This window comes from Narcine bancroftii, chromosome 6, assembly GCF_036971445.1.
Source record: "Narcine bancroftii isolate sNarBan1 chromosome 6, sNarBan1.hap1, whole genome shotgun sequence".
NCBI lineage: Eukaryota > Metazoa > Chordata > Chondrichthyes > Torpediniformes > Narcinidae > Narcine > Narcine bancroftii.
This window is the reverse complement of record NC_091474.1, coordinates 655775-683229: the sequence shown is the minus strand read 5'-3', so window position 1 is coordinate 683229 and position 27455 is coordinate 655775. Positions and strand designations below refer to the sequence as shown.

Here is a 27455-nt window from a genome sequence, read left to right as displayed (position 1 = left end):
AAACTAGGTGACCAGATTCTGTCATTGTTAATTGGCAAAATTTAATCTGCCTACACTGGCCAGGCCCACATTGAGTTAAAGTCTTTAATAAATCCAAGGCTTTTTATTTATAAAGTTATTTACTTCTCATTTTACCACTGTAAACAACAAAGCAAATATCATTGCATAAATTCTTTGTGGCCATCATGAATAAGCAAGTCCTCTTTCAAGAGTACTACTCCCAAATAGCTAGTAGTAAATCCAGTTGATATCACCTAGCTTGTGCAACAACATTCTGGAAAATATTTTGTGAACACAGACTACGGTTTTCAAAATTCTGGACTTGCTATTGATAATTTAGAGATGCTGTAATTTGTAAATCTGAAGAAAGAAATGACCAGATGCAGTCTTACAACACGATTCCATTCTCCATCGACTCTGCCCTGCTCCCAAATGTTCAATGTAACAGGTCCTCTCAATGTACCCAAGTCAGCACGTGTCAAAAAGGAACCCAAAAAAAACCTTGTATTTAAGATACAAGGTTCTGAAGCTCCCACAAATTACAATACTGTTGCATGCATCTATACATGATGTGCTAGACTTAATAGAAGCAAACAGAGATTCAATTTGGCTTAGTCCTAAACAAGGACAAAGGCATAGGTGGTTTTATCTAATACATTTTCACTTGTGGAATTTTTTTTAAAAAAAACAATGGATGATTATCTCCATTTACAACATTTAATCACTTGTCTGGAATTTCATCCCCAACAAAGACAACATGCCTTTAAATGGAACAAACTAAAAATTAAACCACAAACAGATCAGTTTAATTACTACCAGTTAAGTCCATTAGGAAATGCCTGAAGGGATTGTCAGCAACACTAAATCACCCTGCTAAATAATCACTCAACATCTGTGCATCAAGATTAAAGACAGGATCATCAAAAATGCTTATAGCTTTGTACTCTCTTCTCACCTTCCTTCCCCCTCCAAGCACAAAACCTTTTTATTTTGTAAGCTGTTTAACATTATTACCTTCACAAGAATGGACAGCTAGTGGTAGATATTCCTTCATTACTAATGCACAATATGTATTTTTTAAATCATTGGATTATTATTGTACGTTGATAAGTGATCCGTTGTCAGAATGATCCTTGGTCAAATGTCATAAATGAAAGCAGAATAAAAAGTGATGAAACTAAATAATTTGACCAGAAAAGTTTCATTAGATCAAAGTTATAATTAAACTGGGGATTTGGGGACAATGACAAGTGAAGGTACTGGATGAAAAAAACCTAGAAAACCCAATATTTAAGATGAGGTGAACAAGAAGTCTGGTGAATGGTTTTCAGTCTGAAACGTTGACTGTCTCGTGCTTTCTATGGATGCTGCCCGATCTGCTGGATCCCTCTCGTACTTTCACGTGGGTTATATTCAAGGTGAAATGTTTTCAATGAAAAATGACAATTCTGGTTTCGATGCCATGTTCCAGAGAAGCCTCTTACCAGTGTTCTCATGAAAATGTTGTGCACTTAGGTTTCATTGCCTGGTTTAACTCTAGAGGGAGCTACAACAAATTGCAGGCTATTCCTAAAAAATATTGCACAGCAAGAAATCAATTTATTGGTTGAACAAAGAGGTCATTCTTGAAAGTAATTCAGCATCTCAGATCAGCAAGTAAATTAAATAATACGAGCTATAATCCCACAAGACCATTAACTACCCCTCATTACAAAAAGGGAAATTACTAGTAACATTAGGAATATAGATTTAAGATAACCAAGGACATTAGAGCAGAGGATTTTTTTGAATATAGGTGAAGGCTACAGTGCACTCTGGCCACTATGTGCCAGTTGTTTAAGAGCTTTGCTCCACAACTTCATTAACAGATACACACAATTCCTCGAGCATTGTGCAAACTTCAATTCATGCAAAACTTTGTCATCCACATCCTAACATCCACTCAGTAGCACTCCCCATTAACTGTCTTCTGGTCGAGCAACACCACAAATTTAAAAACTTAATTTTACTTGTCACTCCCCTACCCTTTGACTCTCCCCATTTCAGTCACGGCTGATGGCCTAGTAACACTGACTTCTGTCATGCTCCTGTTTTGGCTGGTTGCACATCCTACTTCCACATTGACTGAATAGCCCCCCAACTTATCCAATTTCTTCCCCAAATTTCTGCACCGGTGGCCTCCTTTAAAACTCAATCCACTACGTTGACACCGTCTGTCCAACCAGCTTTGTGGGCCAGTGTTAAATTTTTTTTAATACCACAAAGCACCTTCAGAAGTTTTAATGTATTAATAAAATGCTCTATGAATAAAAAATTAAAATTTAATCTTACAGAATTCATCACCTCAACCCCCCCCCCCCCCCCCCGCTCTTCACTATGAGTCCATCCCATTTCCCACCCATTACTTTGGAAGTGCAGACTCAGTTTGAGCTAAGCTGAACAGAAAGTGACCCAAAGATGAAGGAAGTCAGGTCAGCATTATACAGAAACAAGCAGTGGCAAACTTCGTTCCATGTCTGAAGGATGAAGTAAGGACCAGTGCTGAATTAAGGTATTGGGGGGCCTGTAGCATTTATTTTAAGGGACTTTAAATTGTGCCAACTGGCACATGCACAATGAGGGGGAAGTATTACTGCCCCCTCCCCCCTCCCCCCCCCCCCCCCCCCCCCCCCCCCCACTGAGAGAGTTTCTGACAATGAACCTGCATGTCTGTTTTGGTAACTTGTGAAAGTCTTAATTCTTAACAAAATGGTACTAATGTAGGGACTACTCCAGCGGAGCTAGTAAATGAACACACCAGGCACAGGGTCAGTCAGCAGACACTTCACTTAAAATCTGCCTCCTCTTAAACCCCTTCTGGCCCCAACACCCGGGACCAGAAGTGCCATCACCCCCGTGCCTGCAACTCACCTACAGAGCTCATGTCTAAAAGATGACGGGAGCCCCGCGTCATTTTGGTGAGTACCCAACTCCTCAGTGCACCACACACCCAACCCACAGCACCGCGCATGGCCTTCCCCCCCCACCCCCCCCCCCCCCCAAGGCCAGGTGAGTGAGTGGAGACCCGGCCCACAGCACTGCACGGCCACTTGGCGAGCCACATGGGTGACGGTTCAGCCCATGCGCAATGCAGCCGCTCGTCCCACTTCACCACCCCCTGCAGAATAGTCACCTAAAAGAGATGAACTGGCTGCATGCGCCTTAGGCAGACACCTTCGTCTCCTCAGCTGGTTTGAGTCTGTCTATAGTACATAGTCCCCCAATGTCTAAAGTGCACACTTTTGTTCATGTGGAAAGGGCCATCATACGGCCATTGCAATGGCATTCCTGGGGCCTGTATATGCATGAACACAAAGTCAGTGTTGAGGAGGGCTGGAGGCACATGCTGTTTGGAGGTTCCATACCAGTTGGTTGGGATCAGTTTTCTTATTGCTACATGATGTCGATGCTGCTGGAGCACGTCCAGATCTGAAGGGCAGGAGTCTGACAAGAAGTGAGCATCACCTGGAACCAAGAGAACTGAACCGTAAACCATTTCTGCAGACGATCCTGGCATGTCTTCCTTTGCGGCACTCTGCACTCCCAGCAAAATTCATGGCAAATGGTCTACCTAGTTGGGCTCGGTGAGTTGGGCTTTGAGTGCTGTCTTGAGTAGTCAGCGGAAACATTCCACTAGACCATTGGACTGCAGGTGGTACACTGTAGAATGATGCAGTTGTGTTCCACAAAAGTGCGCAAGGGCAGTCCATAACGCGGGAGGTGAATTGCACTCTGCAGTCTGAGGAGACGTGTGTGGGAACTCCAAATCTTGTGATCCAGTTGGCAATGAACGCTCTGGCTCATGTCTCAGTGGCAACGAAATGGCCTCTGGTCAGTGCGTGAATTAGTCTATGACCATCAGGATGTATCTCATGTTTATGCTCATGAACACACCGGTGTTCTTAGGCACCATGTATAATGGAAATACCCAAGGACTGTTGGAACACCAATTAATACTAAATTCCTCCATGGCAGTAAATTATGCCTTGGCCTGCTGTAGTTTATCTGGTGGGAGATGACGAGCCCTGGGGTAAATCGGCAGCCCTGAGGTATCAATGTAATGGACGTGCCATGGGCGGTTGTCAAGGAATTGAATTTAGGAGAGAGCATGCCAGGAAATCGTTGAGTAAGGTAGGCATAGGTGTCAGTGGTAGAGCAATCACCCCAAATAGGGAAAGTCGTTTGCTGGTTATCAAAGGGTATGTTTGGAAAGTTGTAGCATTGACTAGCTTCTTTAACTTAATGTCAACTAGCAGGTTGTGGGCCCGTAGGAAATCTGTACCCAAGATGGGCTGTGCTACAGAAGCCAAAATAAAATTCCAATGGAACGCTGACTCTCTTATCTTAATTGTGACACGTCACGTGCCAAAGCTGGGGATGGAAGTCCCTGTCGCTTATGCATCTTTGCGAAATATGTTGGTGGGAGCAAACTGAGGTCAGCACCTGTGTCCACGAGAAATTTGTGCTTATCAGCGTCATCAAGAAGATAGAGGAGGCCAGTTCTCATGCCAGCTACCAAGGACACTACAGGCAGCTGGCGGTCATTTCCCAACCACTTTTCAGGTTTGGCACTGCCGCTGTGGTAGCCACATGGGGGAAAACACATCTATGGGCATTTTTCCTCCAGGGCAGAGGTACAAACATCATTCCTGGTGCTTGTTGGTACATCCATCCTTTTTTGTTTGAACCGCAGCTACAGGCAGTGCGCAGGGCACGAGATATTTCTGCCGAGAACACGGGCTGTATGTGGGCAGACTCTTGACTTGGCATGTGGTAGAGTCTGTCAGCCTCCTGGGCTACGTCATGGGAACAGGTAAAATCTATGTTTGCTATTGGTATGGGGACGTGACCTGGGAGCTTCGCCAGGAATAAGGTCTCAAAAAGAAATCAATTGGAATGACCGTCTGCTAATGTGAGCATTTCATTCATTAAATCGGACAGATTCCTGTTGCCCAGTCCTTCCATATTCAAAAACTGCATGCCCTGTTCATGCCTGGTTAATTCCAGCGTGTCCAGGAGGAACTGCCGAAACCTGGTGTATGTGGTTTTCTGCTGGGGGGTGGCTAATAAATTCACTCACTTTAGCTACTGTAGTGGCATCCAATGCCCTGACAAAGTGACAAAATTTTGTGTCTTCAGCTGTTATTCCATGAAGATGGAACTGGGTCTCAGCCTGGTTCAGCCACACTTGAGGCTGGTGGGCCCAGAAAGGGGGAAAGTGAACCCCTACTGTGTTAACTGCAGCTGAGGCAAGCAGCTGTTGTTGTGTCCATGTTGACTGTAGATTCAAGCTTTGGCTGAATCTTGCCGTCAGGGTTACCAATTGTAGCCACTACTCCAGTCGAGCTACTAAATGAATTCACCAGACAGTGTTAGTCAGCAAATTCACTTTCCCCTTTTAAATCCTTTCTGGCCCTGACACCTGGGACCGGAAGTGACATCATCCTACGCCTACAACTCGTCTAAAGGGCATGTCTTAAAGATGTCGGGAGCCCCGCACCATCTTGAAAACTCTTCAGTGCGCCGTGACCCAGCCTGCAGCGCCACACGTGGCCCCCCCCCCCCCCAGCCAGATGAGTGAGCGGCGACTCGGCTTGCAGCGCTGTGCGGCTGCTCGGCGAGCCACTTGAGCGACGGTTCAGCCCATGCACGATGCGGTCACTTGGCCCACTACACTAGCTTTCTCAGGTCACAATATATTCAATGATTACCAGTGGTGAATATAGGGAACATAATAATGCCTTTGGCAAGTACTAAAATTGCGCCTGTTAAAACTTACTTACACATTTTGCGGAAGCAATGGGCATCTTTGTTACCCATAATCCTCCAGGCACCTGGAACCACTGCATTTCCCTGGTGCTGGAAGAGTGGTTCCAGCTGCCTGGGGGATTATGGGTAACAAAGACGCCCATTGCTCCCACATTGAGCCGTCGCCGCGAGCTGCTGTGGCTCCTTGAAGCGGCCCGATCAGATGTCGGAGCAGTGCTCTGGTGAACTCTGGCTGCTGTGTTGGGGAGTTAGATGGGGGGGTGGGGGAGGGAAGAGAAGATGGATAGCCGGGGCTACAAGCGAGACAGTCTGATGAGATGAGGACAGTGGCACCCCCTTTAAAGTTAGCAATTTTAGCCTATTATCACCTTTAATTGAAGTTATGGACAAAGACGATCAGTGTGGTATCTCATAGCCGCTGCACAAAGATGAAAACGAAAATGCATAAATGTGGGAGGGCCCTGAAAATCTGGGGCCCATAGCATTTGCTACTTTCGCTACTATGTTAATACAGCCTTGTGAGGCAGAATGAAAACATTGCCAACAGATCATCTCATATCATACGTTCAATAACTGTATCTTACTGAAGCATATCACCAAGCACAATGCAATTATAAAACTCAGGGACAAAAGAGAGTAGACAAAGAACATGTTTGTGAACATTTCAAAGATCAGATGAGGAAATATGTAACAAACACACGTGATTTGTGTTTATAATCACTGAAAAAGATAAACAACAGTTAAATTTGGATCCTCGTGCATCAAATATTGATTCCAATATAGCAATTGAAATACACAATAAACACTGGTATGAATTTGTTGTTGAGTGCATATTCATCAGATGCCAATTTATCAGTGTTAGAAAAGCCCTTTTCTATATAAATGGAAGTGAAAAAAGAAATCATACAACAACCTCACTACTCTTGGAATATTACAGCAAAGACATGTCCAAAACTAATTAGTTTACATCAATACAAGATTAAAAAAATAAAGAAGGCATTACAAATACTCTACATGAATGAATGCTTTTAAAAATTTTATATTTTTCACACTATGAACCATACTGACCAAAATACACACAAACATTTCCCTCTTGAATTTACAGTGTCATTTTCTCCCCCTCCCTTCCCTCCCCCCCCATTCATTCAGCATTCAATCTATATGATACATTAAACCTGTTAAACAATGTCATCACATAATAAAAATAAACAAGAAATTTGTGTCATCTACTTTTACACACTGGGTCAGTTCATTTCGTCGTCTTCTCCTTCTGTCATTTTAGGTGGTGGAGGTCCGTGGTAGGATTTCTCTAATGTGTTCCATGTACGGTTCCCATATTTGTTTGAATATTGTGATGTTATTTCTTAAGTTATATGTTATTTTTTCTAATGGAATACATTTATTCATTTCTATGTACCATTGCTGTATTTCAGGTTATCTTCTAATTTCCAGGTTGACATAATACATTTTTTTTACTACAGCTCGGGCTATCATAATAAATCTTTTTTGTGCTCCATCCAAATCGAGTCCAAGTTCTTTACTTCATATATTACTTAGAAGAAAGATCTCTGGATTTTTTGGTATGTTACTTTTTGTCATTTTATTTAATACCTGGTTTAGATCTTCCCAAAACTTTTCCACTTTCTCACATGCCCAAATTGCATGAATTGTTGTTCCCGCTTCCTTCTTACAGCGAAAACATCTATCTGATACTGTTGGGTCCCATTTATTTAACTTTTGGGGTGTGATGTATAGCCTGTGTGACCAATTATATTGTATCATGCGTAACCTCGTGTTTATTGTATTTCTCATAGTTCCGGAGCATAGCTTTTCCCATGTTTCATTCTTTATCTTTATGTTTAGATTTTGTTCCCATTTTTGTTTAGGTTTACAGCTTGTTTCCTCGTTCTCCTTTTCTTGCAGTTTGATGGACATGTTTGTTATAAATCTTTTAATTATCATTGTGTCTGTAATCACATATTCAAAATTGCTTCCTTCTGGTAACCTCAGCCTGCTTCCCAATTTGTCCTTCAAGTAGGTTTTCAGTTGGTGGTATGCAAACATTGTATCGTAAGTTATACTATATATGCCCTTCATTTGTTCAAAATGTAATAATTTATCTCCCGAAAAACAATTTTCTATTCTTTTGATCCCTTTTCTCTCCCATTCGCTAAAGGAAAGGTTATCTATTGTGAAAGGGATTAGTTGATTTTGTGTCAATATTAATTTTGGTAGTTGATAATTTATTTTATTCCTTTCTTTGTGAATCTTCTTCCAAATGTTGAGCTGTTGGTGCAGTACTGGTGAATTCCTATGTTGCACCAGCTTTTCATCCCACTTATATAGTACATGTTCAAATACCTTCTCCCCTATTTTATCTAGCTCTAATCTGGTTTTTCCCTTGTTTGATAAAAATCTGATAAGTATCTTAATTGTGCTGCTCTATAATAATTCTTAAAGTTTGGTAGCTGTAAGCCCCCTTGTTTGTACCATTCTGTTAATTTATCTAGCGCTATCCTCGGTTTCCCCCTTTTCCATAAGAATTTCCTTATTTTCTTTAGCTCCTTGAAGAATTTCTCTGTTAGGTGAATTAGTAATGATTGAAATAGGTATTGTATCCTTGGGAAGATATTCATTTTAATACAATTTACCCTTCCTATCAGTGTTAGTGGTAAGTCTTTCCAATGTTCTAAGTCGTCTTGTAATTTCTTCATTAATGGGTGATAATTTAGTTTGTATAGATGGCTGAGATTATTATCTAGTTGTATACCTAGGTATCGAATTGCTTGTGTTTGCCATCCAAATGGTGATTCTTTCTTAAACTTTGTGAAATCCGCATTATTCATTGGCATTGCTTCATTTTTATTTGCGTTGATCTTGTACCCCGATACTTCTCCATATTCCTTCAATTTCTTATGTAATTTTTTTATTGATATTTCTGGTTCTGTTAAGTATATATATCTCCACATCTCCATCGGGCACACAAAACTCAAAACGGTCAACCAGTTTACCTATCTCGGCTGCACCATTTCATCAGATGCAAGGATCGACAATGAGATAGACAACAGACTCGCCAAGGCAAATAGCGCCTTTGGAAGACTACACAAAAGAGTCTGGAAAAACAACCAACTGAAAAACCTCACAAAGATAAGCGTACACAGAGCCATTGTCATACCCACACTCCTGTTCGGCTCCGAATCATGGGTCCTCTACCGGCATCACCTACGGCTCCTAGAACGCTTCCACCAGCGTTGTCTCCGCTCCATCCTCAACATCCATTGGAGCGCTTTCATCCCTAACGTCGAAGTACTCGAGATGGCAGAGGTCGACAGCATCGGGTCCACGCTGCTGAAGATCCAGCTGCGCTGGATGGGTCACGTCTCCAGAATGGAGGACCATCACCTTCCCAAGATCGTGTTATATGGCGAGCTCTCCACTGGCCACCGTGACAGAGGTGCACCAAAGAAAAGGTAGAAGGACTGCCTAAAGAAATCTCTTGGTGCCTGCCACATTGACCACCGCCAGTGGGCTGATATCGCCTCAAACCGTGCATCTTAGCGCCTCACAGTTTGGCGGGCAGCAACCTCCTTTGAAGAAGACCGCAGAGCCCACCTCACTGACAAAAGGCATAGGAGGAAAAACCCAACACCCAACCCCAACCAACCAATTTTCCCCTGCAGCCACTGCAACCGTGTCTGCCTGTCCCGCATCGGACTTGTCAGCCACAAACGAGCCTGCAGCTGACGTGGACTTTTACCCCCTCCATAAATCTTCGTCCGCAAAGCCAAGCCAAAGAAAGCAAAGAAGAAAGTATATATATTCCTTCTCTTTTATTTTTATCCCTCTTATTTTATTTTCTGTTCTCATCAGTTCTGCCAGTGGTTCTATAGCTAATGCGAACAGTGAGGGAGATAGTGGACATCCCTGCCTTGTTGATCTGCTTAATTTACATTGGTTTGCTATATATCGATTTATTGTCACCTTCGCCAATGGTCCCTTATATAATGCTTTAATCCAATTAATATATTTCTCTGGTAGGTTGAATTTCTGTAGTACTTTGAATAAATAATTCCATTCTACTCTGTCAAAGGCTTTCTCTGTGTCTAAAGCAACCCTTTGGAAAGGGAAATAGCGGCTGGATTTGGATGAACTCCAGATCATTTGGGAGCTAAACAAGATGGCAGGAGGAGGGTAGATGGATGACAGTCAGGCGAGGGAAAGGGAACAGGCAGGTGGTGCAGGGCAACCCTGTGACCGACCCCTCAATAACAAGTATACCATTTGGATACTGTTGGGGGAGGGGAGGGGAGTTAATGACCTACCAGAGACAAGCCACGGCGATCAAGTCTCTGGCATGGACTCTGGTCCTGTGGCTAAGGGAATGGAGGAGAAGAGCCGAGTTATAGTGATAGGAGATTCTACAGGTAGGGGGACAGATCAGAGGTTCTGTGGAAGAGAGTGAGTATCCCAGATGGTATGTTACCTCCCTGGTGCCAGGGTCCAAGGTATCTCAGATCAAGTTCACAGCATTCTCAGGAGGGAGGGTTAGCAGCCAGATGTCATGGTCCATGTAGAAACCAATGACATGGATAGAAAAGGTGATGAGGTCCTGCAAGGAGAGTTCAGGGAGTTAGGCGCAAGGACAGGACCTCCAGGGTAGTGATCCCAGGATTACTACCCATGCCACATGCTAGCAAGGATAGAATGCAGCTTAACATGTGGCTAAAAAGACAGTGCAGGAGGGAGGGCTTCAGGTTTCTGGATCATTGGGCTCTTCCAGGGAAGGTGGGACCTGTTCCGATAAGATGGTTTGCATCTGACCTGGAGGGGACTAATATCCTTATAGGAAGGTTTGGTGGTGCTGCTCTAGTGGTTTTAAACTTGATTTGCTGGGTGATGGGAACCAAAGTGCTGGTGCAGATAGAGGAGTGGAGGAGGGAAGAGATTAAATGAAAATTCCATGGCCCATTAGAAGTTACCAGGTAGTACATGGTGAAAATGTTCTCAGGTGCATCTATTTCAATGCAAGGAGTATTGCAGGAAAGGCAGACGAGTGTAGAGTGTGGATTGGCATGTGGAATTATGACATTGTGGCCATTAGTGAAACTTGGTTGCAGGAGGGGCAGGACTGGCAGCTCAATGTTCTGGGCTTCTGTTGTTTTAGAAGCAAAAGACAGTGGGGAGGTGTGGTGAAGGATGAAAGGTGGAAGAGTGATATTGCTCATCAGGGAAAATATCACAGCTCTGCTCAGGTGGGTAGGCCAGAGGGCTCGCCTACTGAGGCCATATGGGTGGAGTTGAGGAACAGTAAAGGTACGGTTGTATTATGGGTTGTATATCCCCCACTCCCAATAGTCAATGAGAATTGGAGGAGCAAATCTGTAGAGATAGCAGACAGCTGCAGGAAACACAAGGTTGTGATAGTAGGGGATTTTAACTTTCCACATATTGACTTTAATGGCTTGGAGTTTGTCAAATGTATTCAAGAAAGTTTTCTAAATCAATATTCAGTGTAACTACAATTTAACATGAATTCAGATAGAATGCGATGAGTCATTGGACCCCTTAACACCCACATTCCATTCTTTGAGCTGGGATGTTAAGCTAGCATCTTTCAAAAGATGCAGTACCAGGGATGGCCACCCTGTGGTGCAGCGGAAGTGCCGTATCCAAATGATCAAGGCAAGTAGAGTAACATTTATCTTGGTGAGGAATTCATCACATTGATGGGGTGGGCGGGGGGGGGGGGGTGGGGGGAGAGCTGCCGTGTGTGTATATTGTACACATTAGTGAAACGCCAATTTAGCACGACCCCGCTTTTATCATGATGAGATTTTTTTTTACCCCATCTATCATGTTATAACGGGATTCCACTGTATTGAGGTACCAACGAGAGAGAGTGCAATACTGGATCAGGTGAATGAAGTATGTGTAGGGATACATTTTGGGTCCAGTGATCATAATGCCATTAGTTTCAAGTTAGTTATGGAGTGGATAGGTCTGGGCCTCAGGTTGAAATTGGAGAAAGCCTAATATTGAGGAAATTAAAAAGGATCTAGAATGCATGGATTTGGATAAATTGTTTTCAGGCAGGATGTGTGAAGTAAGTGAAGGACCTTCAAAGGTGAAAGTTTGAGAGTACAGAGTTTGCATGTTCCTGTCAGGGTTAAAGGCCAAGTTAGAAGGCACAAGGAACCTTGGTTTTTGAGGGATATGGTTCTGAAGAAGAGGTATATTTGAGGAGTATTAAAAAATCCAAGAAAAGATTTCTGAAGAAAGAAATCAGGTAGGGTCAAAGAAGACAATAGATTACTTTGCAGATAATGTGAAGGAAAATCCTAAGGGTTTCTACAGGTATATTAAGAGCAAAAGGATAGCAAGGGACAAAATTGGTCCCCTTGAAAATCAGAGTAGTTGGCTTTGCATGGAGCCAAAAAAGATAGGGGAGATTTTAAATCTTTCTTCCCACCACACCCCCCCCCCCCCAACAAATCAGTATTCACTTAGGAAATGGGCACAGAGAAATGGAAGTAAGGAAAATAGTAAGGTCAGATTAAAGAGAAGGAAGTGCTTCCTGTCTTAAAATGAATAAGGGTGGCTAAATCCCAGAGTCTGACAAGTTATACCCTTGGACTTTGAGAGAGGCTAGTGTAGAAATTGTAGGGGCTCTGGCAGAAAAATGTAAATGTCCTTAACCACAGGTGAGGTGCCAGAGGATTAGAGGGTAGCTCACATTGTTCTGTTGTTTAAAAAAGGTTCCAAAAGTAGCCCTGAAATTATAGGCTGGTGAGCCTGACATCAGTGCTGTCGTAGGTAAATTCTGGAAGGTGTTCTAAGAGACCAGATACAAATTATTTGGATAGCCAGAAACTGATTAGGGATTGTCAACATGGCTTCATGCATGGTAGGTTGTGTTTAATCAATTTGATGGAGTTTCCCCCCCCCCCCCCCCCGGACATTACGAGAAAAGAAAAGGCTGTGGATGTTGTCTAATGGACTTTAGCAAGGCCTTTGAGAAAATCCCACATGGGAGGTTAGTCAAGAAGGTTCTGACACTAGGCATTCATGGTGGAGTAGTTGACTTGATTTGACAATGACTAGATGGGAGAAGCCAGAGTAGTGGTGGATGATGCTTCTCAGACTGGAGGCCTGTGACTCGTGGTGTACCTCAGGGATCAGTGTTGGGACCACTGTTATTTGACATCTACATCAATGATCTGAATGACAATGTATTATATTGGATCAACAAATTTGCTGATGACACCAAGATTGGAGGCTTTGTGAACAGCGAAGAAGGCTTACAAAACTTGCAGAGGCATCTGGACCAGCTGGAAAAATGGGCTGAAAATGGAATTTAATGCAGACAAGTGTGAGGTGTTGCATTTGAAAGGTCAAACCAAGAAAAGACGTATTCAACAGGGCACTGAGGAGCGCAGTAGAACAGAGGGATCTTAGACTACAGATACACAATTCCCTGAAAGTAGCATCACAGGTAGACAGGGTTGTAAAGAGAGCTTTTAGTGCATGGGCCTTCATAAATCAAAGTATTGAGTACAGGAGTTGGGATGTTTTGGTCAGTTGTTTAAGACATTGGTGAGGCCACATTTGGAGTATTGTGAGCAGTTTTGGTCACCTAACAACAGGAAATATATCAATAAGATAGAAAGAGTGCAGAGAAGATTTACTAGGATGCTGCCTGGAGTTCAGGAACCAAGTTACAAGGAAAGGTTAAACAAGATAGGACTTTATTCCCTGGAGCGTAAAAGTATGAGGGGGAGATTTGATAGAGGTATTTAAATTAGATGTATAGCAAGACCAAATGTAGATAGGCTTTTTCCATTGAAGGTAGGTGAGATACAAACCAAAGGACATAGGTTAAGGATGAAAGGGGGAAAGTTTAGGGGGAAAACACAGGGGTGGGGGGGGGGGGGGGGGAGAACTTCTTCACATAGAAAGTGGTGGGAGTGTGGAACAAGCTGCCAGCTGAAGTGGTGAATGTGGGTTTAATTTTAACATTTAAGAAGAATTTGGACAGGTACATGGATGGGAGGAATATGAAGGGCCATAGACTGGGTGCAGATCAGTGGGACTTGGCAAAAAAAAAGGTCTGGCACAGACTAGAAGGGCCAAAGGGGCCTGTTTCTGTGCTGTAGTGCTCTATGGTTCTCGTTTTAGCTGCTGTTTGGCAGTTGACCTTAGGAGTTTGCAGAGGTTTGGCATGACACCAGAAAAAGGTCAAAGTGCCAAGGAAGGATGTTGGTGCACTGAAAGAGTTCAGTTACAGGGAAGAATGAAGGAGGAACCATTCAAGAGGAAGATGCAAAACAAAGAAGGAGGGCTGGGGATGGGGGATTGCCTGGTTCTAAGTTCATACTCCAGTGTGAGAGCAAACTCACCAAGTTGAACATGCATTGAGTACCAGCAACCAAAATAACAGTGTTTAAACTGGCTCTCATGTTGTATTTTTTTTGCCAGGGAGACTTCTGCTTGAAAATCTGATGATTACTGCTCTAGGAAACTGGTCAGGCCTTTTCAAATCTCTTTAACTTAGTCTAGAGTGTACCATGTTAACAGGCCTTCAGCCCATTAGCCTGCGCCACCCACATTGATCCATGTGACCATACATCTTTGTTAACATAGAATGAAGCTGGAGAACCCAGTGGAAACCCACACAGACACAGGGAGAACATACAAGCTCCTTACAAACAAGTGGTCCTGTAATAGTGTTGCGCTAACTGCTACACTAACAATGTCTTCTCTCTGCGATTCAACTGCTCTGCCTCCAAAAATAAAATTAAAAAAATCACATATTATTTATTCTAAATATGGTCTCAGCCAAAACCTACAGGAGTTCTCCAAGACTCCAATCCCATTGTAATTTAAAGGCTAACAAAAGAATGTTTTTTTCTCTTTTCTAGAGCAATACCTCTTGCTGCTTCAGGAAAGCTGCCAACATATTAAAGGATCTATTCCATCCCAGTCACATTTCTTCTCCCCACTTCCATCAGACAGAAGATGCAGAGCTTGAAAGTAAACCTCCAAATTCAAGGACAGTTTCTTTCCTACTGTGATCAGAGAATAGAATAGTCATTGGTGAGATACCCTTGCACTATTTTAACTGTACTTTTCTCTAACCTCCACTGTCATTATAATAACATACCCTGCACTCTGACCTGCTGTGACACTACACCCTACACTTAATGCAATAATTATAAAACAATCTGCTGAAGAATGGACTTGCCGGGGGTCACGTGATGGTGAGTGTCGAGGAGGTTGCAGATCCTAAGAGCTCCTAGTCCTAGACCAGAAAACAGCATTAAAAACCCAAAATCCAGGATAAAAAAAGAGAAAAAAATCCTGTCTTATCACAAGAAGAGGATGAGGAAGTTTCAATCAACAAAATAAGGAAAAATATAGTGCGGAAATGGGGGGCCCCCCGACAAGGATCTGAGGCAAGTGGAGGTGCCTCGTGTTAGGACTAATGGTGGTGCTGACCCGAGAGCCATAGAGGATGATGCAACCCACCTCCCCCCCACCCCTCCCCACCGACCTCAACACCAATGGGCGTTCCACAAGCAGGCAGTGCCCAGAGCAGAAGAATGGTCCCGAGTGGCAGAGAAAGTGGTAAGAGCCTTGGACCAGGTGAACAGGAGTGAGGGAGGACAGCTGCTTCTCCCTTACAGTTCATGAATTGCAGCAGTGCTCTCACCGGTGGCTGGGGTCCGTTAGTGATGCATCGTCAGGGAATGGCGGGATCGAGTGGAGCCAGCGTGACTCGGGACTAACGAGGATGTTAGTCCCGACAAGGATGTGGAAGAGGTTGACTGGAACAGCAATCACTGCCAACGCGAGGGCTATCAGAGTTAGAGACTAGGGTCAGCGGGCCGAATCCAATGGTGGCAATTGAATGTGCAAGGGACACAGCCATGAGGCCAGAAGCTTGAAGGCGGAGCTGCTACAGAAAAGGGAGGAGGATGGCCCGGAGCCCTCCTTAAGAGATATTTTACAGACTCTGACTATAATGGAAAATAGATTGGAGAAGGTAGTGGATAGAAGGGCCAGAGACATGTCAGAAAGATTAGACAGAATGGAGGGGCCCTGGTGAATATAACAGGCAGGGTGACAGAGGTAGAGGAGAGACTGGGGCCAGGGGAGGATCAAAATGCCACAATGGAGCAAGAAATTAAAGGTCTCCTTAAAGAAAGAGATGAAGGGGTGGGGGGGGGGGGGGGTGGTGGGGGGTGGAGTTGGACTTCCTGGAGAATTTTACAAAATGCTGTAACATTAAAATAGTGGAATTTAAAGAAGGGTGGGGAGGGGGGGGAAAGAGAGAGAATCTTACAAGGGTTCCCAACTAAATGGATCCCCGAAGTACTAGGAAAGGAGGCACTGGGAACCCCATTAAAATAGAAAGAGCCTTTAGAGTCCCAATCCCTCAGCCAGAACTTGGACAAAAACCCTGGTCAATCCTTATAAAGTTAAAATATTTTCAACATTGTGAAAAAAATATTAGGCGTGGTAGCAAAAGGGGCAATTCAGAGGGAAGCCCCCTTGGAGAACAGGGGGTTGAAAGTGTTCTTTTATCAAGCAGAAAGACTTCGAACCAGTTAAGTGATTGGCAAAGCAAAAGGGATATGTTTGTGTTCTACGTCATCCCGCTACCTTGAAAATTATGTTTCCGGGGTAGGGGGAAGAAAGAATTTATTTTTAAAACAGAAATAGAGAAAGCACATCAGTTTATAAATACTTTACTGGCTCTAAATGGTGGACCAAGTGGAAAAGAATAAATGGGGCAATAAGACTTAAAATTATTAAAACTGAGAGACTGGGAGGACTTGGATTTCTGTGTTATATAAAGAATGGGCTTTTGGCTGTTTTCTGATTTCAAAAAAGAGAAAAGATGTTATATATAAGGGTCTGAGGGGGTTCTGGTACTGGACAGGTGGAAGGTGCTGAGGGTGAGAATGGAGAGTCACAGTGACCGCATGGTAAGGAGTCATGGTGGTAATAGAAGAGTGATTGCCAGAGGTGTGAGTGAAGGGCAGCTGAGACTCGAGTGCGATGTGTATGGGGTATGTGTTCCCAGTTATTATTTGGAGGGGTATGGTTGTGATTGGGTATGTGTATTGTGGGAGAATGGATTTGTGGTATTTTTTTCTCCCCCAGGGCCTGTTGCAGCTTGGATGGAGTGGAGGGGTTCATATCCTCCTCGATTGGGTCAAAGGCAACGGCACCACTATGAAGTGGTGAAGTGTGTTCCTGTGCAGGTGCAGAAGGTGACTGCAGACAAAACGGGAAGATTCATTATGGTGCATTGTCAGATAAATTCAGAGTCCTGGACCCTAGTGAATGTCTACACCCTCAATTATGAATGATGAAAAATTTATACAGGACATTTCCCTACAATTGGCAGAGGAAAATGAAAATATTCTAATGGGGGGGAGGGGCGGTCACTTTAATCTAATCCACAAAACGATTAACTAAGATGAGAGCAGCAAAAGCCACCATTGACTGCATGAGGGAGCTGAATTTCATAGATGCGTGGAGGAAAAAGCATCCGAGACGGATTACTCGTTTTTTCTCAAAGCGACATAACTCATACTCTAGATACTTTTATCTGGCTTCGGCCCATATAGAGGGTAGCCCCATGGTTTTGACTATAGAAATGTTAGATAACCAGGACACAGCATCCAGGTGGCTTCTTAACTGTTGTTGAAAAACCTGGAATTTTGTAGTTTCACAAGAGCCGAAATAGCCTTGTTTTGTGAGGCCAATTGCTCCTCTATTCCAGATAAATTCCTTCTATGGGACACCCTCAAGGCATACTTGAGGGGCCCGATAATTGGCTACACAAAGACAATCAAGAAAAATTATATGAGGGAGGTGGAGGAATTGGAAAAGGACATTACCCAATCTGAGAAGGATTTTCAGAAATCAGGCTTAGATGACCACTATAGAGCTCTTACAAACAAGAAATTGGAATATAATATGGAGAAGGCCCTTACAAGGTCAAGGCAAAAGTATTAGGAGTTGGGAGAAAAGAGCTCACAAGGTCCGCGTTTGGCAGCTAAGGGCAGAACAAGTCTCTAGATCAATGCAATACAAACAGGGAATGGCCAGATCTTGTATAAACCTAAGGAAATAAATGAGACCTTCAAAGAATTTTATGAATGACTGTATAAAATTTGAATTGACTGAGGATTCTAATTGAATGGACAAGTTTCTGGCCAGATTAGATCTCCCAAATTTAAATCCAGAGGAAATAGACCTTCCTCTTACAGAGGAAGAGCAGAGGAAAGCATTGAGTGCTCTACAAGCTGGCAAGTCTCCAAAGGAGGACGGATTCCCACCCGAGTTCTATCGAGAATTTAAGGATTTACTAATGCCTCTGTATATGTATAAGGCAAAGAAAGCACGTACCCTCCTGGAATCTTTCACAACGGCAATTGTTACGTCGATCTTAAAGAAAGGTGAAGATCCACTTTTGCCTTGCCTTCTTATAGACCAAACTCCCTGCTGAATACCGATTATAAGATTCTTGCCAAAGACCTGGCAAGCAGATTGGCATTGCATTTACCAAAATTAATAAATAAAGACCAGACAGGCTTTGTGCAGGAGATGCAAGCAGCGGATAACATTGGCAGACTATTGAGTGTAATGCATCTGGCACAAATCAGAAATGAGAGGGGACTGGCTGTTTCCCTGGATGCAGAGAAGGCTTTTGATAGACTGGAGTGGGAATTTTTACTTAAAGTGCTGAAGAAGGTGGGGTTAGGTTTTTGAAATTGGATTAGGTGCTATACCATGCACCCAAGGCAAAAGTTACAACCAATGAACAAATCTCTTCAGCTTTCCCACCTACCAGATCAAGTAGACAAGGGTACCTGCTATCACTGGCTCTCTTTGTGCTAGCAATAGAACCTCTGGCTGAGGCCATTCACCAGGGTCCAGACATTAAAGGTTATAGAGTTGGCCAGGAGGAGCACAAAATCAACTTATTTGCTGATGACTTGCTGGTGTATCTGACAGACCCTGCGACTTCTTGGCCTTGACTGCATATGAGGGCTATGGGAAGTTCTCTGGGTACAAGATCAATTGGGGAAAAAGTGAGGTGATGCCACTCACTGAGGGGAATTATAGCCAACAAAGAAAATAGCAATTTAAAGTGGCCATAGGAGGGAATCAAATACCTGGGAGTTAACTTGTATAAATTGTACAAATTGTCATCAATATTAAGTTACGCCCCCTTGCTGGAGAGAGTCGAAGAGGATTTAAATAGATGGATGTCCCTGCCCGTAACATTGGTGGACAGGGTTAACAGCATCAAAATGACTGTGTTGCCAAGATTCCAGCATCTTTTTCAGACATTGCCTGTGCCGTTGCTGCTACACAAGGTCAGAATGTTTCTCTGGAATGATCAGGTGGCACGGGTGTCTATGAAAAAATTAACATGGGACTACAGTCTAGGCGGATTGAGGATGCCACTTCAAAAACTATTATTGGACATCCCAGTCGAGATACATCGCCTCTCTCTTCCAGGGAGGAGGTGTACCATCCTGGGCACAAATTTATCTGCACCTGGTGGGTGACAGGAAAGCAGAGGACTTTATTTATAAATGGAACACTAAATTGCTGTCAGGAAAGAAAGGCAGCCCCATATTAAAACAAGTGATTAATATCTGGAACAAAATTAACCAATATTTGAAAATCAAAGTGGGGCTGTCCCCAAAAACACCCCTGACTCCTAAAATTAATACCATTAACGGTAAGTAACAAGATCCTGGATACCTGGCCCTGTAATGGCATCAGGTGCATAGAGAAGTATTACGAGCAGGGGCAATTAATGTCGTTTGAGCAGCTCAAAAACAAATACAACTTGTCAAATCAGACATTCCACTGCTATCTTCAAATAGGCTTTTTTTAAATGGAATGTATTGGGTCCAAGTATGGCCCTACCTCACTGCAGTGCCATAGAGAGGGAGAGTGGAAAGAAATTCATTTCTGCAATGTCTTTCCTGCTCCAGTTGGATGGATCCAAACTGGCCTCCATAGATTGAGAGAAAGATGGGAGTCAGACTTGGGTATTGAAATTGATGAGGGATGCTGGTCCGACTTATGCCTGGACAGCATGGCCACGGTCATCAATGCAAGGTACAGGTTGGTGCAGTACAATTTCTTGCACCAGCTGTATCCAACTCCACAGAAAATAAACACGTCAAACCAGAACTCTCGGACCAATGCTTCAGATGGTGACAGGGATGTTCATGCACACAACCTGGACATGTGCCAAGGTGAAGCCCTTTTGGGAAAAACTAGGCCAAGTCCTAGAGAAAATCATAGATAAATGATTCCCGCAGGACCCACAGTTGTTCCTGTTGGGAAACATAATGGACATAAGGCTGACAATGAAGCTGTCCAAATGTCAAATCCAATTTGTGTTAATCGCATTGGCAGTGGCCAGGAACTGCATTGCGGCGACTTGGAAGTCTGACTTTAGTCTTAGTATCGAATAATGAAAGGGAAATACAGAGCCGTGTTCCCCTGGAGAAGATAATTTATAATTTGAGAAACAAATATGACACTTCTTGAAGGATTTGGCAGCCGTACATGCGCCATGTAGGTGTATGGTGGTGATTGATTCCCCCGTTCCCTGCTGTGGTATCCTCTCCCTCACACTAATCCCGATCAAGCAAAGTCTGGAATATATATATATGGGTAGCGGGGGGCAGTGGGTAGCGGGGGGCAGTGGGTAGCGGGGGGCAGTGGGTAGCGGGGGGCAGTGGGTAGCGGGGGGCAGTGGGTAGCGGGGGGCAGTGGGTAGCGGGGGGCAGTGGGTAGCGGGGGGCAGTGGGTAGCGGGGGGCGTGGGTAGCGGGGGGCGTGGGTAGCGGGGGGCGTGGGTAGCGGGGGGCGTGGGTAGCGGGGGGCGTGGGTAGCAGGGGGCGTGGGTAGCGGGGGGCGTGGGTAGCGGGGGGCGTGGGTAGCGGGGGGCGTGGGTAGCGGGGGGCGTGGGTAGCGGGGGGCGTGGGTAGCGGGGGGCGTGGGTAGCGGGGGGCGTGGGTAGCGGGGGGCGTGGGTAGCGGGGGGCGTGGGTAGCGGGGGGCGTGGGTAGCGGGGGCGTGGGTAGCGGGGGGCGTGGTTAGCGGGTAGCGTGGGTAGCGGGTAGCGTGGGTAGCGGGTAGCGTGGGTAGCGGGTAGCGTGGGTAGCGGGTAGCGTGGGTAGCGGGTAGCGTGGGTAGCGGGTAGCGTGGGTAGCGTGGGTAGCGGGTAGCGTGGGTAGCGGGTAGCGTGGGTAGCGGGTAGCGTGGGTAGCGGGTAGCGTGGGTAGCGGGTAGCGTGGGTAGCGGGTAGCGTGGGTAGCGGGTAGCGTGGGTAGCGGGTAGCGTGGGTAGCGGGTAGCGTGGGTAGCGGGTAGCGTGGGTAGCGGGTAGCGTGGAGGGTAGCGGGTAGCGTGGAGGGTAGCGGGTAGCGTGGAGGGTAGCGGGTAGCGTGGAGGGTAGCGGGTAGCGTGGAGGGTAGCGGGTAGCGTGGAGGGTAGCGGGTAGCGTGGAGGGTAGCGGGTAGGGTAGCGGGTAGCGTGGAGGGTAGCGGGTAGCGTGGAGGGTAGCGTGTAGCGTGGAGGGTAGCGTGTAGCGTGGAGGGTAGCGTGTAGCGTGGAGGGTAGCGTGTAGCGTGGAGGGTAGCGTGTAGCGTGGAGGGTAGCGTGTAGCGTGGAGGGTAGCGTGTAGCGTGGAGGGTAGCGTGTAGCGTGGAGGGTAGTGTGTAGCGTGGAGTGTAGCGTGGAGTGTATAGTGTGCGCTCGCGTGTACACACACACAATAAATAACTATAGATAAATAAGTAAATAGGTTGATTGATAATCGGTCCGTCGATTGCCCACCGAGCAGTGACCATCCTTGTTCCCTAATTATTATTTATTATCTGAGTGAGCTGTCCTGTGTTAGATGTGGGGCGGTGACTGGAAAAAACACGAGCTGTGTATGCAGTCAATAATGAGAATAGAGTGTATGCAAACTTGAATACGAGCTGCCAGGACGGTACTAACAATGTATGTGGCTGTACAAGCTTGTGTGAAAATATAAATAAAATATTTTAAATAGAATGGACAATAAACCAAGCCTTTCACTGCATCTCAGGACTCATCATAATAAAGTCTTTAGAAATGGCATGTTACCTTTGACTCATGTGAAATTTTATTTGGATGTATGTGAATGACAATCTTACTTTTTGAAAATATTTTTAGATTTAGATGGAAATCATCCCATCATATTCCATCTACCAAGTTTGAAAACCTCCAACTTAACCCATTTATATTCTTCCATCATGCAAAGAAACAGGCTCTTTGGTCCATCAACTTATGTCAACCATTTAGCACACATGTACATGCATCCACCTTTATCCTAAATATTGATCATTCACAATCACCTGCCCACATTAGGGACAAAATACAACCATCAACTTGCACAACTTGGAGATGTGGGAGAAAACTTAAGGGAAACCCAAGAGGTCACAAGGGAGAACAAGCAACAATCCAAATTGAGAACACCAGAGGTTAGGACCCAAGCGGTGTCACTGGAACGGAGAGACACAGCTATATCAGCTTCACAAACTTGCTGCCCTAATTAGTTATTAATAAACTCAAATACAATCACACCTACCTCCTAAATCTATGCTGTTGCAAACAGCAAAGATCAAGTATCATGTAATCAGTACACCAGCAATTATGACCTGCCAACCCACAAGTATCCCATTAAATTTTGTACTGTTGCAAAACCCCATTTGGTTCACATTTTCCAGGGAAGAAATGTGGCCTTTTGCCTACTGAGACCAAATTCAGATCTACCAACATCATAGATGTAGAATGAGAAAAAGTATTGAAAGTAACTGCAGAGAGAAGGATATTCATTTGATTGTCCAGTATTCCTCAATTTTTGGAAAGGTCCCCTTTGATCAGATGCCAATTGTAATCCTGCTGTTTAAGACCCACAAAAATTGGAACTACATCTGTTTGATATTACAGGAGAATCACGCTGCTCTCCATTGCAGGCAAAATCTTCACTAGGATTCTACTAAATAGAATAATACCTAGTGTCGCCGAGAATATTCTCCCAGAATCACAGTGCGGCTTTCGCGCAAACAGAGGAACTACTGACATGGTCTTTGCCCTCAGTCAGCTCCAAGAAAAGTGCAGAGAACAAAACAAAGGACTCTACATCACCTTTGTTGACCTCACCAAAGCCTTCGACACCGTGAGCAGGAAAGGGCTTTGGCAAATACTAGAGCGCCTCGGATGTCCCCCAAAGTTCCTCAACATGATTATCCAACTGCACGAAAACCAACAAGGTCGGGTCAGATACAGCAATGAGCTCTCTGAACCCTTCTCCATTAACAATGGCGTGAAGCAAGGCTGTGTTCTCGCACCAACCCTCTTTTCAATCTTCTTCAGCATGATCCTGAACCAAGCCATGAAAGACCCCAACAATGAAGACGCTGTTTACATCCGGTACCGCACGGATGGCAGTCTCTTCAATCTGAGGCGCCTGCAAGCTCACACCAAGACACAAGAGAAACTTGTCCGTGAACTACTCTTTGCAGACGATGCCGCTTTAGTTGCCCATTCAGAGCCAGCACTTCAGCGCTTGACGTCCTGCTTTGCAGAAACTGCCAAAATGTTTGGCCTGGAAGTCAGCCTGAAGAAAACTGAGGTCCTCCATCAGCCAGCTCCCCACCATGACTACCAGCCCCCCCACACCTCCATCGGGCACACAAAACTCAAAACGGTCAACTAGTTTACCTATCTCGGCTGCACCATTCCATCAGATGCAAGGATCGACAATGAGATAGACAACAGACTCACCAAGGCAAATAGCGCCTTTGGAAGACTACACAAAAGAGTCTGAAAAACAACCAACTGAAAAACCTCACAAAGATAAGCGTATACAGAGCCGTTGTCATACCCACACTCCTGTTCGGCTCCGAATCATGGGTCCTCTACCGGCACCACCTACGGCTCCTAGAACGCTTCCACCAGCGTTGTCTCCGCTCCATCCTCAACATCCATTGGAGCGCTTTCATCCCTAACGTCGAAGTACTCGAGATGGCAGAGGTCGACAGCATCGAGTCCACGCTGCTGAAGATCCAGCTGCGCTGGGTGGGTCACGTCTCCAGAATGGAGGACCATCGCCTTCCCAAGATCGTGTTATATGGCGAGCTCTCCACTGGCCACCGTGACAGAGGTGCACCAAAGAAAAGGTACAAGGACTGCCTAAAGAAATCTCTTGGTGCCTGCCCCATTGACCACCGCTGGTGGGCTGATATCGCCTCAAACCGTGCATCTTGGCTCCTCACAGTTTGGCGGGCAGCAACCTCCTTTGAAGAAGACCGCAGAGCCCACCTCACTGACAAAAGGCAAAGGAGGAAAAACCCAACACCCAACCCCAACCCACCAATTTTCCCCTGCAGCCGCTGCAACCGTGTCTGCCTGTCCCACATCGGACTTGTCAGCCACAAACGAGCCTGCAGCTGACGTGGACTTTTACCCCCTCCATAAATCTTCGTCCGCGAAGCCAAGCCAAAGAAGAATATCAGAATCTATGATCAAGAGCGTGATATAGATTTTTAAGAGAATTCTCAATAAATTGTCTAGTATTTGTAAGGGTGGGAGATTCAGCAAATATACGTGCTTTCATTTTAAAAATTCTGTGGCATCAAAATACACAATACAGATTTCACCAGAAAAATGGAGTTCATGGGATTGAAGTACATTACTGAAACCACAGCATGTGCAGACTTTGTTACATTTCCCAGGATTAAAGTTGTTATGAGGCCTTCTTTAAAATTTGGGAACAGAATGTGGATGTTGTTCAAAAGGTGGCATTTCTTACCTCCTTCCCCAATTCAGAACCAGCATCAGAACTGATGTCTTGATCAAGTCAAGAATCATCGTGCAAATATTATTATACCCGTCTTATGACATTACTATATTTTAAAAATTGCCCTGAGTCAAATAACAGTCCATGATATTAAGATGGTATAAATGCTTTTGACCAAGTTGGTTTTAAAGAAAGCCTGAGAATTTTTCATTACTGCATTTTAAAATTTAGACATACAGAACTGTAACAGGCCCTTCCAGCAATGAGCCATGCTACCCAAATACACTCAATTTACCTACAATTCTTATACATTTTCGAGGGTGAAGGAAACCTGAGATCCTAGACTCTTGCCCAAGAGGAAACCTATGCAGACATGGGAAAAACATGCATCTAGTTCTGACAGCGCCAGATTTGAACCTAGGTCGCTGGTGTTGGAACAACATGCACTAATCGCTAGGCTAACTGTGTCGTTCCAGGCATATTTCCATGATTGAAAATTTTTTTAATACAATTTTAACTTTGAAAGTCATCATTGTTAATTATTAATACAGGTACACAATCCTTTATCCGGAACCCTTGGGGAACAGTGTGTTCCAAATTTTTCCAGATTTCAGAAAGCCCACCTGAATTGTGCTGCTGTATTCACCCCCAAGCGCCGGTCCCTCGGCCGCCTCCCCCAAGCGCCGGTCCCTCGGCCGCCTCCCCCAAGCGCCGGTCCCTCGGCCGCCTCCCCCAAGCGCCGGTCCCTCGGCCGCCTCCCCCAAGCGCCGGTCCCTCGGCCGCCTCCCCCAAGCGCCGGTCCCTCGGCCGCCTCCCCCAAGCGCCGGTCCCTCGGCCGCCTCCCCCAAGCGCCGGTCCCTCGGCCGCCTCCCCCAAGCGCCGGTCCCTCGGCCGCCTCCCCCAAGCGCCGGTCCCTCGGCCGCCTCCCCCAAGCGCCGGTCCCTCGGCCGCCTCCCCCAAGCGCCGGTCCCTCGGCCGCCTCCCCCAAGCGCCGGTCCCTCGGCCGCCTCCCCCAAGCGCCGGTCCCTCGGCCGCCTCCCCCAAGCGCCGGTCCCTCGGCCGCCTCCCCCAAGCGCCGGTCCCTCGGCCGCCTCCCCCAAGCGCCGGTCCCTCGGCCGCCTCCCCCAAGCGCCGGTCCCTCGGCCGCCTCCCCCAAGCGCCGGTCCCTCGGCCGCCTCCCCCAAGCGCCGGTCCCTCGGCCGCCTCCCCCAAGCGCCGGTCCCTCGGCCGCCTCCCCCAAGCGCCGGTCCCTCGGCCGCCTCCCCCAAGCGCCGGTCCCTCGGCCGCCTCCCCCAAGCGCCGGTCCCTCGGCCGCCTCCCCCAAGCGCCGGTCCCTCGGCCGCCTCCCCCAAGCGCCGGTCCCTCGGCCGCCTCCCCCAAGCGCCGGTCCCTCGGCCGCCTCCCCCAAGCGCCGGTCCCTCGGCCGCCTCCCCCAAGCGCCGGTCCCTCGGCCGCCTCCCCCAAGCGCCGGTCCCTCGGCCGCCTCCCCCAAGCGCCGGTCCCTCGGCCGCCTCCCCCAAGCGCCGGTCCCTCGGCCGCCTCCCCCAAGCGCCGGTCCCTCGGCCGCCTCCCCCAAGCGCCGGTCCCTCGGCCGCCTCCCCCAAGCGCCGGTCCCTCGGCCGCCTCCCCCAAGCGCCGGTCCCTCGGCCGCCTCCCCCAAGCGCCGGTCCCTCGGCCGCCTCCCCCAAGCGGTGTCACCTCTCTCCCCCCTTTCCGGATTTTAGATGTCCAGATAAAGGATCATGTACCTGTATTTAAATCACGTGTCTTGCACACACAAGGCTATGGATCTCCAAATGTCTGCTAGTAAGAGATTTTACCTTGTGGTAATGGATCCCAAATCTCACCAATCCCCACCCACCAACCTTGCACATGATGCTTCAGAATTAAGAAAAAAAAGTCAAACCATTACATAATATTTTTATCAAAAATACCCTCTTCCTTTTCTGGTTTCCATATCCAGAAAATTATTTTGGATTACCTGAACAAGCTTCCAAAAAAAAGCTAGAGATTATTGTATTTTAATTTGAACCAAACCCTCAAAAAAATCATCCTGCTTCTCCTTTCATTAGTTTCTACATAATCCAAGACAACAGATCCAAATCCAGCCACTACATGATAATAACTTTAAAATCAGGTACAAGCCTTGCAATACATGGAACATTGCTTGTTACCTGTGCAACACATCCTTTCCTGCTCCCAAATTAAAATACAATAGGTAATGTTCCCTTCACATTGAATGACTATACTAATAATTAATTTGCTGATTTACTCTGCAAACTTTACCCTTATCTAGACAGGAAGTGAGAACCTTGGGAAATGGCAAGGGCGACAATGCCTCCTGTATTATATCTGGGCTCCCTTTTTGAACTCATCCTGTTGTTTATAGCTCATTACCTCATTAAGCCAGAATACATAGTATAGAAAAGAGCAAACAAGTGAGAAAAAAAATTCAAATTGGTCAAAAACAAATCTCTTGGAGCAACACAAAATGCTGGAGAAATTTAAAGTGGATCAGGTAGCATCCATGGAAGGCAATAGTCAGATATCCCCCAACCCCACCCTTTTAATCGGGCGTCTGCAAGTTTCTTGCCATTTCTGATTAAGGTTTTCAGGCCAAAATATTGGCTATCTATTGACATCCATAGATGCCACCAAGTTCCAGCACTTTTTGTATTGCTCCACTTTTCAAGCATCTGTAGTCTGTGCACACAAGGTGTTAAAAAGTTTTCAGTCACTCAATCCTGAAACCTAACCCTAAACCCTTCCAACAGGC

The 27455-nt window shown here is 45.8% G+C and overlaps 1 protein-coding gene across 1 annotated transcript in view; it reads right to left on the bottom strand.

Annotated features, from left to right (window-relative positions):
• Window positions 1–27455, bottom strand: part of sall4 (spalt-like transcription factor 4) — a 64140-nt gene that overhangs the window by 15626 nt on the left and 21059 nt on the right. The window lies entirely within an intron of this gene.